The following is a 17,835-nucleotide window of genomic DNA, read 5'->3' as shown; positions in this document are numbered from 1 at the left end:
CAGAAGAAGCCAGCACAACATTTGTCACATTTAAAGCACAAGTTGCCTTGAAAATATACACATTGAGACAGTCACCAGTTCTAGAAAGTGAGAGACTCACAGCAACTTTTAGAATGATGTAAAATGCCCTGGCAGGTTATCCTAAATAACGTATCCTAAAAATCCAGTAAGAGTATGGCATCCCATGTCTTTCCCCAAAATACTTCATTGCCTCTGTTAAAAAGAGGTTTGTGTCTGGTTTTTAAAATCAAAATTAGCAGTATGCCTCTAAATATTAAATAATGATGAATTTTGTTATATGTTTCTAAAGCCAAAAGTATTTTTCTAAACATACAAACTTTTGCTTGGGAGAATGAAACTTTTTGTCAAAAAAGCAGTGTTCAGTTTTTTAAAAATGGCCAATCTTAGCAAAACACTTGAGAAATCTCAGATGTGATTTTTTACCTCAAAGGCCCAAGACTTTCAACAGAACTTTTTCACATTTTTAAACAGAGTTTTCAAGTGCGTCTGTGAAACATCATATTTCAAATGTGTTGAAACACACCAAGTTATGCTACATGGATTTCATCAGGTTATGTTTGGTGTGTATGAAATACATTTACCTTCAATAAAATTCTTATTGCTAGATTGGAGCAGTCAAAAGGTTCTCCTCAGAGGACATTTTAAAATGCACTTGGTTTTGGCTTGACTACTTCCCTCTATTGCTGGTCCAGAATTCTGTTCATGGTTTTTAATAGAAAAGTGGTTTCTGTAATATTTTTTCCACAGGAAAAAGTTGGTTGTGCCAAAACAATGTAATGTCCCTTTGGGAAAATAAAAAAAAGAATCCAAAATGTTTTGAACCGTCCAAGCAAATCTAAATGTTTTTCTTCAGGATGGTTTGTTATTACTCATCATGAGTTTGTCACGGTTTAGGTCCATCATTTTCCCCCATCATCTGGGGTTTTTAAATGGATTGCATTTTCCATCAAGAACAATAGTGTCCATTCTAGCTGTTATGATGATGCATTAAAGATGTCCCAAGCCCACATTTTAAAACCAAAATACTTTGGAACTTTCCATGTTTTACTTTTCTTCCCAATTAGAAAAAAAAAAAAGCAAAAATGTGGGACAATTTTGCACATACAGTCTTGATTTTCAATAGGTTCCACTTCGAAGGAAATTCTTGTTTTTTGGAAAATCCCACTTTAACCAAAAGCGAAAGGAAAAATAAGCAGAAGGAAGCAGCATGTAAGCCACACTAGTGTAATCCTTAAAGCATATTATTAACTAGCATTGCCCGTTATGAGAATTATAAATCTATCTTTTTATCATATCATTTACAATTTATTCCATGAGAAATGAAATACCAGACATGCAAAGTTATCTGGTTTCCACAAACTATTTCATGAAATGTATGAAACATAAGAAAATACTGAAATATGATGTTGCTTAAAAAAGAATCCAAGATTTTTACATCCCCTCTAAAGATTTACAGTTGCCTGAAACAGCAGGATCAATTACTTGCATATTCAGAGAGGGGAGAGGGTGGGGGGTGGAGAAAGGACTATTTGCCAGCTGCCTTTCTTAAGATAATTCAAAACTGATATAAATGCATGTTGGTAAAAACTGTCCTTAATAAACAAACAAACAAACAAACAAACAAATAAATAAATAAATAAATTTGTCCTTTTTATAGCTTTCAGTTCTGAATTCATGGAATGTACTTAATTCTCCTGAAACTTTATAGCAGTGGATTTTTTTCCTTTCGAAGAACATGAACAAAAAGGTTCTGATCAGCCACGATGTACCATCACCTGTTTCATCACTTGTGAAGGGGCCTCAGGTTCGGTTCTGTTCTGCTGCTTTTCTCTCCTGAAAGCCAGATGCTGGAGAAGCACAGTGACAAAACATCAGGGCAAATCAGGAGTCTGCAGAACAAAGACAGGAGCAACTCAAAAATAGTTTTCCTCCTCTGTTCATTCCCATGTGGTTTTTAAGCAAGGGGTGAAGGAGGGAAGAGCCACTACTATTTCCCACAGTTGTTGTATGGTGGGAGGTCTGTTCCAGCTCTGTGTTCCTACTTAATTGCAAAGAAATGCTGGCTTAGTCTTTGAAGCCTTGGAGTGGAGCATCTCCAGTCTCCTTGGCTTGTGAGAGAATATAGAGTTTCTGGAAAACTCACCTTAGATCAACTAAGCTCCTACACATGCAGTGAGCCTGTGCAGAGGCTTATTTACTGTCAGGTCAGATGTGAGTGTATTATTAACACCTATTGCAAAAAATGTATCCCTGACATCTATATATGAGACTTATGACATTGGAAACGACTGCATCCAGTCTGGAAGTAGAGGTGCTTCTCTACAACTTAGCTGGCAAAGTTGCCTCCTTCTAACTTGAGAAAGCAGCAGATTTTCACATTGCAAGTGTCAGAGCAGTGAGGCAGGCAATTGCCAAGAACAATCTTTGCCTCGGAAGCAGAATTTGGGTGGTTATAGGTACTGAAAACTCTTACAAACAGTACTAACAAACATTAACCACGGAAAAGGCTACCAGTTCTGCTTTTAATAAACTCAGGCTTCTTCCACATCTTCATGTATTTTTCGGATTTTAAGAACCATTATTTCTATAAGTGCTGCCTCTCGAACAGTTGTTACCTCTGCTGCCTCATTCATGACTCTCATTCACCCCGCCGCAGATTCTCAGGGAAGAATGGAAGAGGCTGCGGCTGCTTGACAGGAACAAAGCGGATAGTGATAAAGAAACCAAAGGGTATTTATCTGGCGTGGGTGGGAACTGAGAAACACGAATGCAGAGCCAAGTAACTGTTAAACTTCAGGAAAACAGAGCCATTTAGCTCTTTCCTCATCTATTAATGCAATTACATTGGATTTTCCTAAATTCTGAAATTTCAGGTTGTTCTGGCTGTAGCTGAGGTAGGATAAGACGCCAATGGTCTCCCTATGTTATTACCTCTTTCCTGATGTCAGTGAGCACAACAGAGTATATGTCATCACCTAGTAAAAGTGCATCAACATATTCTTGGTCTTTAGAAAACTGTTAGGAGACTTAAACTGAGATCATGTTGGCAGAACTGCAAAACTACGGGGGGAGAACTATAGTTGTAGTTATACCAACAGACCTGAGGGGACTGTAATCTACATCTGAAGGAATCATGATAAGAAAATTAAAGACATGAAAAAAACAATGGAAATAGAGGGGATGCTGAGTAAAAAAACTGCACATCTGACAGATGCCCAGTTTTCTGAGATCTCTAAACACTGCACAACATTTATGTCCACCTGCAATGGTGAACACCGCGAGAGCCAATAGCCTCATCCTGATCAAAGCTCCACTCTAAGGATTTGTTTGGCATTTCAGACTAAGGGAAAAATTTTGTCCCTGGAACTATTCCCGAGGTAATAAACTTCATCACATTAATCTCTAAATTAAGAAGGAAAGTTTTCTGGTCGTCAAGGCTGTCACCAACAATTATCCTCAGGGATCCCTCTTAGGGCAGGAATAATAACCTGGCACATAAAATTCAAAAGAACTGTTAAACATTAAAATATAATAAAGAGCACTCACATAGGCCTGAGGAATTTGTTCATCTTTAGTCAGGGTAGTAGCTCAGAGGAAAAGACCATACAGAGTCTCAAACAAGGCTTAACTATTGATGAGAATAAAATTTCTTTTTTTTTTAAATTCTGTTTCACTTGGCTTTGTTTTATGAAATCATGTATAAAAGCACTGCAACAGCATATGTATTCAACAGCAAAAATTCAGGATGCACTGGAAAAGAGGAGATTTCTGATGCAGAATCCCCTAGCAGTGCTCCCTAAGTGCCATATTAACTTGGATTCTGCAGCTAGTAACATAACTAAGCATTACTCCCACTGTCATATCTTAGGTAATCAGCACAAATAAATATAACCAGTACATATATGTGCAAGCCTCCCAAAGCAAGCAGAAATTGCTCCCTTATACTGGCTACCAGATGAGGTCAGAAGTCTCTTAAAGGCTACGAATGACTCAAGCAATGATGTCCAAACCAACGTCAGTTCAGATCAGCTTTACTGCACCTACTTCTTTTGCTACTACCATTTGTCCCTTTCCATTCTGACTAAGAGTATGTGACCTGCTTTGTGAGGAGGAAAGCAACACGTTCCAAATCTCTCAGAGCACAGTGGCCCAAATAAATATATATTTTTTTCTGAGCATGTATGATTTCACAGATTTTTCAAATATGAAATTTAAATGAAAAATAAAAAAATGAACGTGCCTGTGCAAGCTTCCAAATTAAACCATGCAAAACCCAAAGATACAGGATATGTAGTTGCTGCCAAAGCAGGGTTGAATGTTAAGTATTCATCATACATAGCACTGCCCTTGAAACAAAAGCAGTAGTTATTTTAAGTAACCATAAGCAATACTCATGTGCAATTCAAAGGAGATCGGATATAAAGAGATAAAGATTAGAGTACAGCAATACGGCTTTCATTATACAATGTAATCCAGCGTGTCTGATGTAACTGGATGTGACACAAATGTAAATAGCAACAGGTCTGGAAGAAGTACAGGGTTTTCCAAGTTTAGCATGCTTTCAAAAATAACTTTTAGTAAGTTCAACAACAATCTTTGAAACAATGCTTTTAAAAAAGACCCTGCCACATTCTCACTAAAAGTAAAATATGCATAAGTAATTAGTCATGTTATGCAAGATCAAACAGAAATGCTATTTGGGAAAGAACACAATATTTAATCTTGCAAATAGATGGAGGTACCAAACACAAAGATGCCGGCCATTTGGAGATGCAGATGCATTTGAAGGCAAAATGTGTATTCTGTAACAAAAAAAAAAATTTGAAGTTTAACATAAAGCTTAAATAGAATACTTGCTTCAGAATAGGAAACAATGACAGATCCATCATGCGGTGACACAGCACTCCATTTCCTTACTGCACTACTATACTCGTATGTAATTTACACTATATCCAAGGAAGATGTTTCACTTTTAAACATCAATGATTTTATTAATAGCTTTAAGAATATTAAATAGAAATTAACATGACAAAAGCTACCCACTTATTTGACTAACACTTAGAATATTCAGATTCAAAAGAAATATATTTCAGATTAAAGAGAAACACTTATGTTTTGCTAAACTCTCCAACCTCAAAATATTGATGCCAATGCTCAAAAGTAAGCACGCGACTAATTCTAATTCCAAGACAAACTGCTTTTTGTAATATGATCATGCAGTACAATAAGCAATAGGAACTTGGCCCGTGAATTTTAGGAGGTTCTACTATAAAATACCATTTTTTTCCATGGTCTTAAAGAGTGATAGCTAGGGTGAGGCCTTGACTACCAGACTTATTTCTCAAAATGAAGGAATTAATTTAGGTTTATCAAAACTTTTTATTTCTTTTAAAAGAAAAAATTCTTTGCAGGAGACGCTGAACCCCTACAGTATTTTTCTTTTTAATCTAATTGTTGGAAAACAATCCCATCAGGTGTTTTCAAGAATGTTTCAGTGTTTCCTGGTTACTATCACATGTGCCATAGATTAACCTTTGGCATGTACTGTTAAAGATCTTCAGAAAATCAATCTGCCCATCTCCTTCAAAATGTCAGGATACAAGTCCTATATTCCCCAATTACAAATCACTGAACCCACATCAATGCTTGAAATATCTTGGTCTTCCTTCCTCCATCTCTATTCCTCTGTTCCTCCTTCTTTCTTTATGCTCTTACACCTGTATTCTCCCATATAACCCTAAAAATACTTTATTTGGCTTAATATATACTTGATCCTACCATACTTTTTTGGTTTTGTTCAAATTCCACAAGCATACTAAGAATTGTACAAATATAAATGATCACTTTCTTTAGAAAGTAACTCAAATATATGATAAATTTCAAAGATAGCCTATATTTAGGAAGACATCCTTCATGTACTATTTGAACAAATCTTCAACATTAAGTTAATGCCAACTAACAGTGCAACACAGATGAGGACTTAGTGAATGCTGAGCCTGTCTGAAGGGATATTTGGGAAACTACATCCAGCAAATGGCAGCAATGAACCCCTGCCCTGGTAGCTTCTCACACCATATTCCAGCTATGCTAAAGCATGCAAGAGCAGCTCCTCCCTCCTTCCTGGGCAAGGTCAAAAATACTAATTTAAGCCAAAAGAAATAAATGGGAGGGGAAATTCCTAAAAGCAGGCACTGGCCTTGGCTGACTTGCAGCTGAGACTGGTGCCAACTTCAGCTGATGTCTCCTGAGTGAATACCAAGTGGTGTCAGTCCACCTGCACGGCTCATAGCACCCACAGCACTGCAACAGACTTGAGAGCCCACTCAGGAAGAGCAGTGCAGCAGCAGTAAGGGAGCTTTACCCAGGTAACATGTGGCAGATAGGTTGCAGGCTGGCAGGCAAAAGGTAGCAAGTCACCCTGAGTCCTGTCCTGTGCAGGATTAAACGGAGTGAACCACCAGCAGTTTGATGTGTTTAAGTCATCTGTTCAACATTTCCTTATGAAAATGAGGAACACTCAGACTATCAGGGACAAGTGCATGACAATTTAAGAAGCAGCCAATTTTTCCACTGCAATGAAAGAATGTCTAGCCTGCAAGACTCCCGACTCAAACCCTCATCTATTCTTTCACACCCATATGGTGTGAGTCTGAGCTTGCTGTCAATTATGGGACTGGTCAGCTCATCTTCTCCCCAGCTGCTCTGCTATTTTAATCACACTGTGTTTGAAACTAAGCGTGATGGTCTCTCCACTACCAACCAAAGTCAGTCTCTGGTGCAACCCCAGTACTATCTGTGGCAGCTGATAGCACACATACACATAAGCCAATAAGTGGAAGGCACAGTTAACAGCTCAGCCTTTCAGAAACCCCATCTAATCATTACTTTTATTGGTCTTAAGGAGAGAAAGCAACAGAGAGGGGTGATAGACTGAGAATCCCAACAAACCTCTCGGTGCCACACAGGCATAGCCAGGTGCTATGAGAAAGGACTGCTATGTAATCCCATCCATCAACCCCAAACCTGAAACCCAGAAGTCAAATTACAGTGACAGCTGGCAAGGGCCAGTATGTCTCTAACTACAAAGCTTTAGCCCAGTGCTGAAAAAATTTCTTAAATGAATAATTCTGAAACATAATGAAGATGATGACACAATAAGGGCTCATTGTGTTTTTCATATACGCAAGTTTTACCATTGTGCTGTAAAATTAACCACGCGGCAATGCTTGCCTGTGTATACAAAACCCCACATATGATACTGGAAGTCAAACCTTGCTCTCACTCAAGACTCCCATAAGCCCAGTTGGACAAGTGAAGAAGCCGTGGCAGACCCACAGCTCCAACCAGTCTGTAAACATTCCTGCTCAGTTAAGTAATTCATTGCCCAGGTCAATTTCTAAAACTCACTATTGCTTTTTAAATTAAAAATCAATTCATGTAACGTTAGACTCCTGACTGAACAGGAAATTATAAACTCCACCACTCTAACAGGATTACAGGACAACAATTTATGGTACTGAGTCTCCAAATCTAGAACAGTTTTGCCTTTTTGTTAACTGCTTAGTGCATTTATGGCCCTCTAAAAGTAAATACATGTATTGTATTTGCTTTATCTGAAATTTAAAAATACAAATGGCTTTACTCCGCAGCATTGCCTGCAAAATAAATTGGACATCCTGTCTCCCTTTTTTTTCTTTAAACTAAACTATATTAGGTTATCATTAGTGATCAATACAATTACTGTTTTATAATCAGTCTTTAAACCAAACAGTGGCAAGAGATGTAAATGTAAATTTGACTGAGAGCTGAAAACAATAAACGATAATGTTGAATGAGAATTGCCGATATGCCCATATAAACTTCGATAACTTTGATTCTTTAGGTTGTTTTTTAGTTTATTTTCTGTCGCTTCTTCCTGGAGTCTGCAGTTCTAAGGGTAGATGCACATGAACCATCAAAGAAGCCCAACTTCACACAAATCCCATTTTTTACTTCTTTAAATGTGAAACGCTGACTTCTGGAACTGCGGTGAGTGGGAGATCCGTAACATAAAATACCCCGGAGTTATTGCCGCGTAATTTACGGGCTCATTCCCTGCTTGCTCGGTATTAGGGCGACAGGTCTGTTCTCTGTTCTGCGGTGCAGCCCCGGGCACCCTCGAGCCCCGGGCACCGCTCCCCGCCGGCCGCTGCAGCGCCTCGCTCCCCCTGCAGCACCCGCACTGCCCAAGGGACGTTCTGCATCTGTTTGACCCGAAAGAAATTAAATGTACCGAGCCTAAGGCATGTCCCACCCGGAGACGTCTGGGAGAGGAGTTTTAAAAGTTATTTTTGTGCAGCTTTCACGCACCGCGCCGAAAGGGTCCGCTGCCGAAATCTCTCAGGTTCAGCTTCTCTGCCGAGAGGCTCCTCGAGCTGACCCGCCGGGCACGGCGGGAGGAGCAACTACCCCCGGATCTACCCCGACGAGGGTCCCCGAGACCCAGCCCCGGCTCCAGCCCGGGTAGAAAAGGCTGGGAGCGGGCGGCCGCCCTCGGCCGAGCAGGGCAAGCCAGGTCCCGGCGCGTCCCGCACGGCCTGCACGCCTCCACATGGTTTGTTCGGTGCGCAGCGGGCGGAGGAGGCACCGCCGCTGCCGCCAGCCCGGCTCATGGGGGCCGCCCGGACTCCTCCGCGGCTCCGGCTGGGCGTGGAGCCGCTGCCGCCGGCGGGAGGCGCGGCGAGCCCGGCCCGGGGCGCATGGGGGGGAAGCTCGGAAGAGGAAGGGGCCGCGTGCCGCCGGAGAGCAAGCCGTAGGGGCGGGGAGCTCTCCTCCTCCACCAGGCCTGCCTCCCCCGCAGCAAGGGCCTCCGTGTCCCCGCACGCACCGGAGCGACTTCCGCTCCTCCTCCCGCTCTCGTCCCTCCCCTCTTCCCTCTCCCCGTTCCCTCCCGGTCGCCGCGGCTCGGAGAGCGGGGGGGGCCCCGCTTTCCTTCCTCGCTCCCCCTCTTCTCCCACCCGACGCCCCGAGGAGAGGCAGGTGAGGCCCGGCGCGGTCCGCTCCGCCGCCCCGGGGAGCGGCGGCGCGATGGCGGCGGCGGCGATGGAGGCATAAGGCCCCGGCGCCCCCGCTCGGCCCGCGGCGCAGGCCCCGGGGCCGGGGGCCGTCGGCACCGCTTGGACCCTTCTCTCCGCAGAAACTTTCCTCGGCCTAACTTTCTCCCGGGCCGAGCCCCGCGCCCGCGGGGCGCGGGTCGGGGGCGGGGCGAGCTGGGCTGGGCGGGCTGCGGGAGGCCGGTGCGGGCGGTAGTTTGTGGGGGAGGCCCGGAGTCCCCTCCTCCGAGGGTTCCCTCGGCCTCGGGAGCGGTCGCGGCGCTACAGGGCGGCGCTCGTACCGGCGGGGGCCGTTCACTTGCCCGGGCTGGTGCTCGGTGAGCGGTCGGCTCAGCTCCCGGCTCTCGGCCGGAGGATGTAAAAGGGCGAAATTCAGGAAACTGTTTTGCGAGTCGCCTACAGCTTGGCCTGCGTGGATGTCTTTTCTGTTAATTTCTCCCCTCGTCCCTCACTGTTCCCTCTCCCTGCATCGAGCCTGGGACATGACTGCTTTACATTTCTGAGTCATTAATTTAAGTGTTCAATCATCACATTTCAACAAGCCTCCTCGTCTTCCTTACAGTTTAAAAAAAAATGTGTTGGACACACACAGGCCCCGGTTCCTGCGGAGGCTGCGTGTAACTTTCTGCACAGTGTGGACCCGCAGGCTTGACGTGCATAAAGTTGTATGCTCAACCCTCAGGCCCAGGGCTAGCACGTCTTCTTCTCCATTATGCTATATTACAAGTATTATGGGGTGTTTTGTTCCAGGTGTCTGGTGTGCATGTGGGGATGGTCCACTGTGCACTGGGAAAACTAGGACAGAAGTATTTCCGAACCTCATGTTTTTGAGAAGGTGTATTTAGGTGTACCTGCTGGATTTACCTCTAAGCAGAGACTGGTCATTAATTAAAAATTAGGTGTATGGGTTTACTTAAACTGATAGAATGTTCCAAAATCAGTTTAAAAATTGGGACTGTTGACAAGGGAGATGTATTATTTTACTCTTAATAATTCATAGGTAGGTGAATGAAATTCCAGGCAAATTTTACAAGCAAAATTGACCTTTAGTCAGGGAAGCAAGATACAAAAGTTTACTTCAGAGTCTTTTGCTTTTTCCTCTTTGGAAAGTAAGACCTTGAAGAGGGATATCTAATAAAATAGCTTTATCAGCTACACTTGCAGTATTTCTGTTGGTAGGTAGTACAGTTTTGCCATAACTATGTTTCTGCTTCACAGATGTAAGAACTGTTCCTTTCCAAACAACAAAACCTTACTCTTCCTACTCGTGTTTCTGATGCATATCTGTAAGTTTAGTTATAGGAGGTTCCTATTGAGCATAAGCATAGGGTGGAGACTGTGTGTGTTTTGCACAGCTAGGGTGTTGCGGGTAATTTTGGGACAAGGTAGCATCTGTGATGGAAACAGAAGGACAGCAGCACTGGCACTGTGCTGAATTTCAAAGAAAAAGATCCAGGCGTGTGAAAGGGTGACAGTAGTTGGTAGCAGCAATTGCCAGTAATTAATTATTCCACGTGCGTCGTTAGCTTTATTTTCTTAGCAGGTGCAGCTCAAATGTAACTGCAAGATCTGTGTGCCTTCAGTCCCTCTAATAACTTTTCTGGCCTTTACCTGATTTCAGACAAATTTGACAGCAGAGGTCTCCCAGGTGAGCAATTTCTACAGAATTTGTGAAAGTAGGGAAGCCAAGTAGAAGAATGCTCTTAAACTGCACACCAGAGAGTTCATGTCAATACTTACCTGAGGCTGGACACTGATGCAGGAAATGGGGCCTCCCTGGTTTTGCTGATTGCAGAGCTACTGGCACAGTTTTCAATAATAATTTAATATCTGGACCCCAGTACCATAACTTTGGAATGACAGTAGTGAGCCGAAGGTAGCTTTAATCTGTATTTCATATTATAAAGGTAGATTTTCAGGGAAATATTTGTTACCTGACAACAGTTCTTTGGCTACAAAATAAATGAACAAAGTTGAAAATATATTTAAATTGCTGATTATTTGAAATAGCTAGAAAAATAATAAATCTTTGGTGTGCTGCACACTGTGTAACAATTATTGAAAAACTTCACTATTTAGGTTTTTTTATCAATATTCATGCATCATATCAGAGAACTATGCTTCTGCACTAAGGGAATGTTCTTTATTTTGAGCTTTTTATACTTCTGCAGCTTCTGAAGAATGAAATCGTTGCTCTGTTTGGTCTGGTAAATGATGGCTGTCATGTGACCATGATGCAAAAGTCTTCAGTGTGGCACATGTCAGTTTATGTGGTCAAAGTTTACTTTATGAAGAAACTAACTGCATGTTTTTACTTTTCTTATATGTGCTACCTTTGGACAAAAGCTGTGTATTTTCAATAGGTAATTCTTTGTGTTCAAAAGGTTAGTTAAAAGAAACAATGTTCTTTCATCCATATTCCCTCCTTGCATCCAACTCTTTTGCTGCATACTTTGATCACAGTTTGAGTAAGATGCCTTGATGTTAATGTAAAAATTGGTGTCAGTACGAACACAAAGACTACTTTAGGAACGTGTCCTTATTCTGCTGTGTCACATCAAGCAGCCTTTTTCAGATAGGACACCTTCCATGGGTACATACACAGCCTGTGGTTTCTGTGAAGTCCTCGTGAAAGGTTTCAGGCTTCTATTACTGGAATTCCCATGCTTGCTGATGGAACAGATTGATCAGTGAGGGAGAACTGTAGCGTTCTTTAACTACTGTAACAGAATGGGTTAGTTTTTATCCTGGAGGAACCACTCCATATACAAGTAGGTAAAAAAGTCTCATTTTTGTTCTCCTTGAGAGTGCCAGTAGGAGGCTGTTTTATAGTGATGAATTTTATGATGTAGCAACCACTAATTTTTTTTTTTTTTAATACAAACTGCCTTACGGTTGCCATATGGGAACTTCTTGCAATTACTACAGTCCCTGGCTGCATTTACACCAATGACTTAGAACTGTAGGGTTCCAGATTGTATTATCAATTGCCAGGTTGTGAAGGCAAACCTGGAAAACTTTCTGAGTGTAGGCTGAATTTAGTAGGGAAAAAGTCATATTGAAAAGATACTGTCAACTAATTTTAGGTTTTAAGAGGTCGTTCTTACTGCCTTTCGCACTTATGAGGATTTATCCTTGATGGTGCCAGTGCATCAAAACAGAAACTGGCACCAAAGTAAGTCATTGAAATGGGTGAGACTGTACCCTTAGGTAAAGTTAACATGCCCAACTGATTGCAGGATCAGAGATGATAGTAATGTTAATGCTAAAAATTGAGTAAGTAAACTCAATATGAAACTCAATATTACTTATTCATGAGTTTTGTTCCCTTTAGATTTAAACACATATTTTTTTAAAATTTGAAAAGGCAAAGGATAACTGGAAATAGGATGGGAAATAGTCTGTTGCCACTTCGGATGGGCACCATATACAGCACCAGGTTTCATGACGTGTCCTGTAAGTCAGTGGATCAAAGTCATACTCAGCTGAAATGAAGCCCTCGAGCAGAGGATCTCCTGCAAGGACTGCTAGCCCTGGCTTGTATCTGAGCCCCACAGCCCAGTGGGATACTGCTGTAGGGATCATCACTAAGTGCATCTAAGGCTGTGTTGACTGTTGTGGCCAAGACTGGGGTTTTGCTTCGATTTTTCTTGACTGTAGTGTTAGGTAATGTTACAGGGTATGGTTGGAGAGTGCCGAGGAAGTAAAACCTCAGACTGGAATCATTTCTGTATCAGCTTCTTGAGTACTCTTAGTTGTTGCATAGGAAAATAGATAACTTTTTTTGCTAACCTGACTGTATTTTATCTTTGTATTTTTGGAAGGCAAGTGCTTTTATAATAGTCTTATATGAGACAAATATCAGTATTGACTGCACCTTTATCTTAAATGCTTACATAAATTTTGAATTCTAATGGTGCTACTGAACATCAAATAATTTGTCTTTCAAGTTGTTGCTTCAGGGGTATGAAAAACTTTTATGTCTTAAGATGTTTCTGTTAATGTTTCTGTGGCTTTCTTCACACCAGAGGTCTAGAGAAGTCTGGGAAAATGATTCTTTGGAACTGTTGAACCACCTTCTCAGTTCAGGTTTTAGGATCAGCTAAACTGATCCTAATAACAGAATCTGAATAACTTTATTTAGTTCCACTGACAGTGAAGTTGAGTAAACACACCCATGTAAGTAAATCTTGGTAGATCAGGGCCTTTAACTTCGTTTTGGATGAACTTTCAGGAGAATTTTGTGGCATTAATCAGACATTTAAAGTCAGTCTTCATATTGGAAGACTGTGATTTCCTGGGGTAAATTACCTTTGTTTCCACATGCCCAAAGCATTTTGTAATCTTGCAAAACAGAGACAGTAATAGTATTTTATTCCTGATGTGAATGATGGAATCATAATGGAATAAATGCAGTCAGGTCTCATTTATGCTTACCAGGACTGACAGCCCTGTAGCAAAAGAAAGGTTGGACTGGAGGACACTGTTTGTGTTCCAAATGTTTGCCCATAGTTCAGGCAAGCGTTTTCACGGTGCATGTAAACTTCAGCTTCAGAAATAAAATACAGTATCTGGACTAAAGGTTTTGGAATTTTTGGCCCTGCTTAATGCCCTCACACTTTTAAGGAAAGGCAGTGCTTGCGTGAGGTATTTAAAGAGTAATTAGAGGGTGCTATGGGTCTCTTGTGTATTGCAGTTGTAAAGCATGATAACTGTTTTGGCAGTCAGCCAGGAAAAGAAGACTTGAAGCAAATTAATAGTGAACAATCCAGTGTTAATAAGTTATTTTAAGTATGGTTAGATAACAAATTAATATTTATGCTTAAAATGTGACAAAGGAAAAACAGGCCTCAGTTGTTAAGTGTATCTTCTTGCTTTTCAAGAACATTTTACTGGAAACTCAAATCATGACTGGCACTTGTAACCACAGAAGAATAAAAGAAAAACTATCCAAAGTCCTTCTCTTCCTTTACCTACTCTATCTGTTTCAGTTTGATCTTTACCAGCTTAGTGTGTTCAACAGAAATACTATTTTCTCAGTAATAGTATACCCCAGAGTCCAGAAGCTAAAAGACTGAACCAAGGATAGCACAGCCACAGGCTTTCCTGATTCTTTGGCTCCCTTCCTGAGCATCCAGTATTGCCCAGCATCTCAGATGGTGGGAACCAGTGGTGAACCTCTGGTCTAACTCAGAGATGTTTGGGCTTTGTGGACTTCTAGTCTGGTTCATAACAGCTGGTCTTTCCATAGACTTAACAGGTGCCTCAAAGATGAACAACACTTTTAAGGTTGTTCCTCCAGCGAAAACCTCCTAAGGTTTTCGCTCCACTGAAAAATGAATATAGAATTAACATCTAGAAAATACTCCTTTTCAAAGTACACATTTATCTGAAACTAACATTCATTTGCCAAACTGTAGGAAAGAAAACATTAGCAAAGCTGAGATTGAGGAAGGAAATTTGAAAATAAATACAAAAGTTCTGTGTTTCATTGTAAAGTGTTTAGAACAAATCAATAAGTTTAGTTGTACATCTTGTTATTTCTCTTGTATCTCCTTTCTTTGCCTTGATTTTGACTCTGTTTTTCTGGAGGCTTACAACTGGAAATTAAAACCTTACCATACTGATTTCCAAACCGAGGTCTTAAGAGGCATATTAACAGAAAAAATATGTAGTGTTTTGGTTAGAAGTTTAACGAGGTTAGTCTGTGAGAAACAGAGAATTAAGTGTGACATTTGGGTCTGAAGTTTGTATAAAACAGTGGTCTCTGAACATCTTAAAAATTAAAAATCTGCACCAAACCTAGCTGCAAAATTAACATTTTAACGATCTGTAAAGATGTGGCATTGGTATTCATGTGAGGACTAAGCAAAGATGAGATGAAATGAGAGGAAAGCTTATGGTGGTAAAAACAAGTGTTTTGTGTCCCTTTTCCCATAACTTCTTAAACTGAAAACAGAACGTGCCAGCAGAACATTTTATGACATTTATGGTGTTTTGTTGATCCATAGTATTTAATATTTGTGACTAACTCTGATTGCAGTAGTTCAGTGGAAATACTACACATTTCCTTAGAGCTGTGAACTTATAGTGATGCTCTGATGAAACTGCAAGCATATGTAATAATACATCTTATGAACTTATAGGTAATTTCTCTTGATAGAAAATCTTACAATACTTCAGTGACAAGTGAACCTGAAAATATGGTGGGTTTTTTCCGTTTTACTAATGCAAATTCATGCAGTGCTTAAATAAGTTCTATAGGGCAAAGACAATTCTCTATTTTGTGTGATGACTAGCCCAGGTGTTGTGTATCATTCTTATGAGGGTTTTTTTGTTTGGTTAGTTTGGGTTTTTCTTTTTTTTTGTAATCCACTCCATTCAGGAGGTAGTCTTAATGTCTCAAGTAAAAGTTTTTGGAAGTTTAGTTAGAGGGAAATTTTCAGAATTGAGTGCTTTGAGCAACAGATGGCACTTCTGCCTTTTCTAAATAAAAAGTATTCAGGTTTTCTTCCAGCAGTAATATCTTAAAATATAGTGTCCTCTTAGTTTTCTGAGACATGTGATGTATGGGATTTTTGCCAAAGTATGTTCTTTGGTTTTGGTTTTTTGGGATTCCCCCTCCCATATATTCTAGGATAGAAGATGCATGAATAGAATGACAAAGTCCTGAAAGTGGAGAGAGGGATAGGTTTGTTTAACTGATACCGATGTTAAATATTTGTTTAAAGGATTATTAAAGGTTATAATAGTATAGGCCAGATCAGCTCATCTGTACGTAACTGAAAAACATGCACTGGAGAGAAGAGTATACTAGTTTCACTGTGGACAACCATGTTTAATTCTGTTTTCATGGTGAAGTTAAATATTCTACTGAAGAACACTTCCAGCATAAAGCAAAATACTATTCCTTTTGAAAACAATTATCCATGAAGGAAAGAGAAGGGAAAACAAGGATAATTCCTGAGCTGTTACTACCAGTCACTTGGGGAAATTTTCCTGAGTAACATTTGTTTTCTCAAACTTGAAAAGGAAGTATTGTAGTAACATTCTGTAGTTGGTGGAAAAAAGGGTTATATGTTTTTGTTTGGTGTTTTTTTAGAGTTTTGTTGTTGTTGTTCTGTGGTTTTAAATGAGTGAGCAAAATGCAAATACAAAAGTCTCAGCTTCAGAAGACAGAAAAATTAAGTGCTGGCTGCATATGGCTTTAAAGGCTAAGATGCAATAGTAATATGGGTACCTTTTTTTTTACTTTCAAGTATAGTTCTGTATTGTATTTTAAATTATAAAACCACAATTCATAAATCATAGTGATTGAGGCTATTTAAAGCGATAAGCTTTCAAAATATCTTGCTGAATAATTGCATATTTGTTTTAGCAAAACAAATATGCAAAATCTTTAGCAAAATGTAATTTGCTAAAGATATCAATCTTGTTTTTCATTTTGGGAAATATTTCTTAGCTTGTATGCTGTAGAAAACTGTAGAACTGATTGATTCAGGCTATCATGATGTATGTAAAGTGAGACAAGTGTTGGTTTATAGATGAAAAATTATTTCCCTGGAAACCATTTAACTTGTTCATGCATAGTAGATGTATTTAAATATTCTGGAATTAATTTGCATTGATTATTACATCTAAGGCTCTTTGATTACCTCCCCTTCCCTTTAGTTTAGGTCTGACATACCTTCAGAATACTATTTAAATTTGGTGCATACATGGTGAAATCATAGCCAAGTTAATACAATGTGACTTAACATTAACAAGCATGACACCTTGATTTTATATGGTTATTTGAAATTATTATCTTAACTTAGATTTACACTTGTGCTTCTTCGTTCTGTTCCCAAAGAAAGAGGTTGTCTTATTAGTCAGTAAAATATATTGACTCTAACTATATATATTAGGTTTGCATTAATCTTGTTAGCTTTTTGCCAAGGGCATTGATTTTCTGCGTGTGTATTTAATGTAATAATAAAGTGTCTTAATAATTCTCTTAAGCTATATATATAATTATTTAAGCAATGAAAGTGCAATTTCTATGCAAGACATTTTTTTCTCTTCCTGATTTGTGTTCAGTGGCATTTGAATGGAAATTCTGATTGAAATTCATATAAATAATCAGTTACATTTTTAGTACAAATTAATAATATGCTGCTTTTTGGATAAGAATATAGAAGACAATAATTCTAAATGCAAACCACATTTTGTTTTAAATCTGATAGATTAATTTACAAAAGGGAATGTTAGCTTGAGTTTGCAAATAATTTTTGGTCACCAAAACCTCTAAGGCATTAGAATGAATAGATGTCATACTTGCAAGTTTGTGGGTTTTTTGAAAATACAAACAAATCTCCTCTCTGTCCCGTATCTTCCCTAAGTGTTTTTGAGATTCTAGTGAACCAGTATCTAAATAACATTAAGTGGAAAATATCCTTTACACTTGTAACAGCTTATGTTACTTCAGATATTTAGGTGTTCAGATTCTGATTTCAGGTTGTTACGAATGAGCTCTGCCAGTTTGGTGATTTGAATTTGTTTAAAATTTTGGTGACTAACAACATAGTTTGAATATTTCTTAAATTCAAAATAGGTTATCCTAGCAGAAAATCCATGTCTTAATATAAATTGCAGCTAAAAAAAATTTTCTTTCTCACTTTAAATATTAAAAAAATGCCATCAGAAGGGTAATTTACCACTGGGTCAGTCAGCATATGACTTA

At 39.7% G+C, this 17,835-nt stretch overlaps 1 long non-coding RNA gene across 1 annotated transcript; it reads right to left on the bottom strand.

The window, feature by feature from the left end:
- Positions 1 to 1,737: 1,737 nt before the first annotated feature.
- On the bottom strand, positions 1,738 to 8,475 carry LOC108640358. The gene is made up of 3 exons (XR_001921126.2): positions 8,371 to 8,475; positions 4,764 to 4,823; positions 1,738 to 1,910 (listed from the first exon to the last, which is right to left on the bottom strand). It is a non-coding gene; the product is annotated as an uncharacterized LOC108640358 (long non-coding RNA).
- Positions 8,476 to 17,835: the final 9,360 nt, after the last annotated feature.

This window comes from Manacus vitellinus, unplaced genomic scaffold, assembly GCF_001715985.3.
Source record: "Manacus vitellinus isolate BGI_N305 unplaced genomic scaffold, ASM171598v3 scaffold_1_pilon, whole genome shotgun sequence".
Lineage (NCBI taxonomy): Eukaryota > Metazoa > Chordata > Aves > Passeriformes > Pipridae > Manacus > Manacus vitellinus.
Note: the sequence above shows the minus strand (reverse complement) of the source record. Positions and strands in the feature narration are given on the sequence as shown.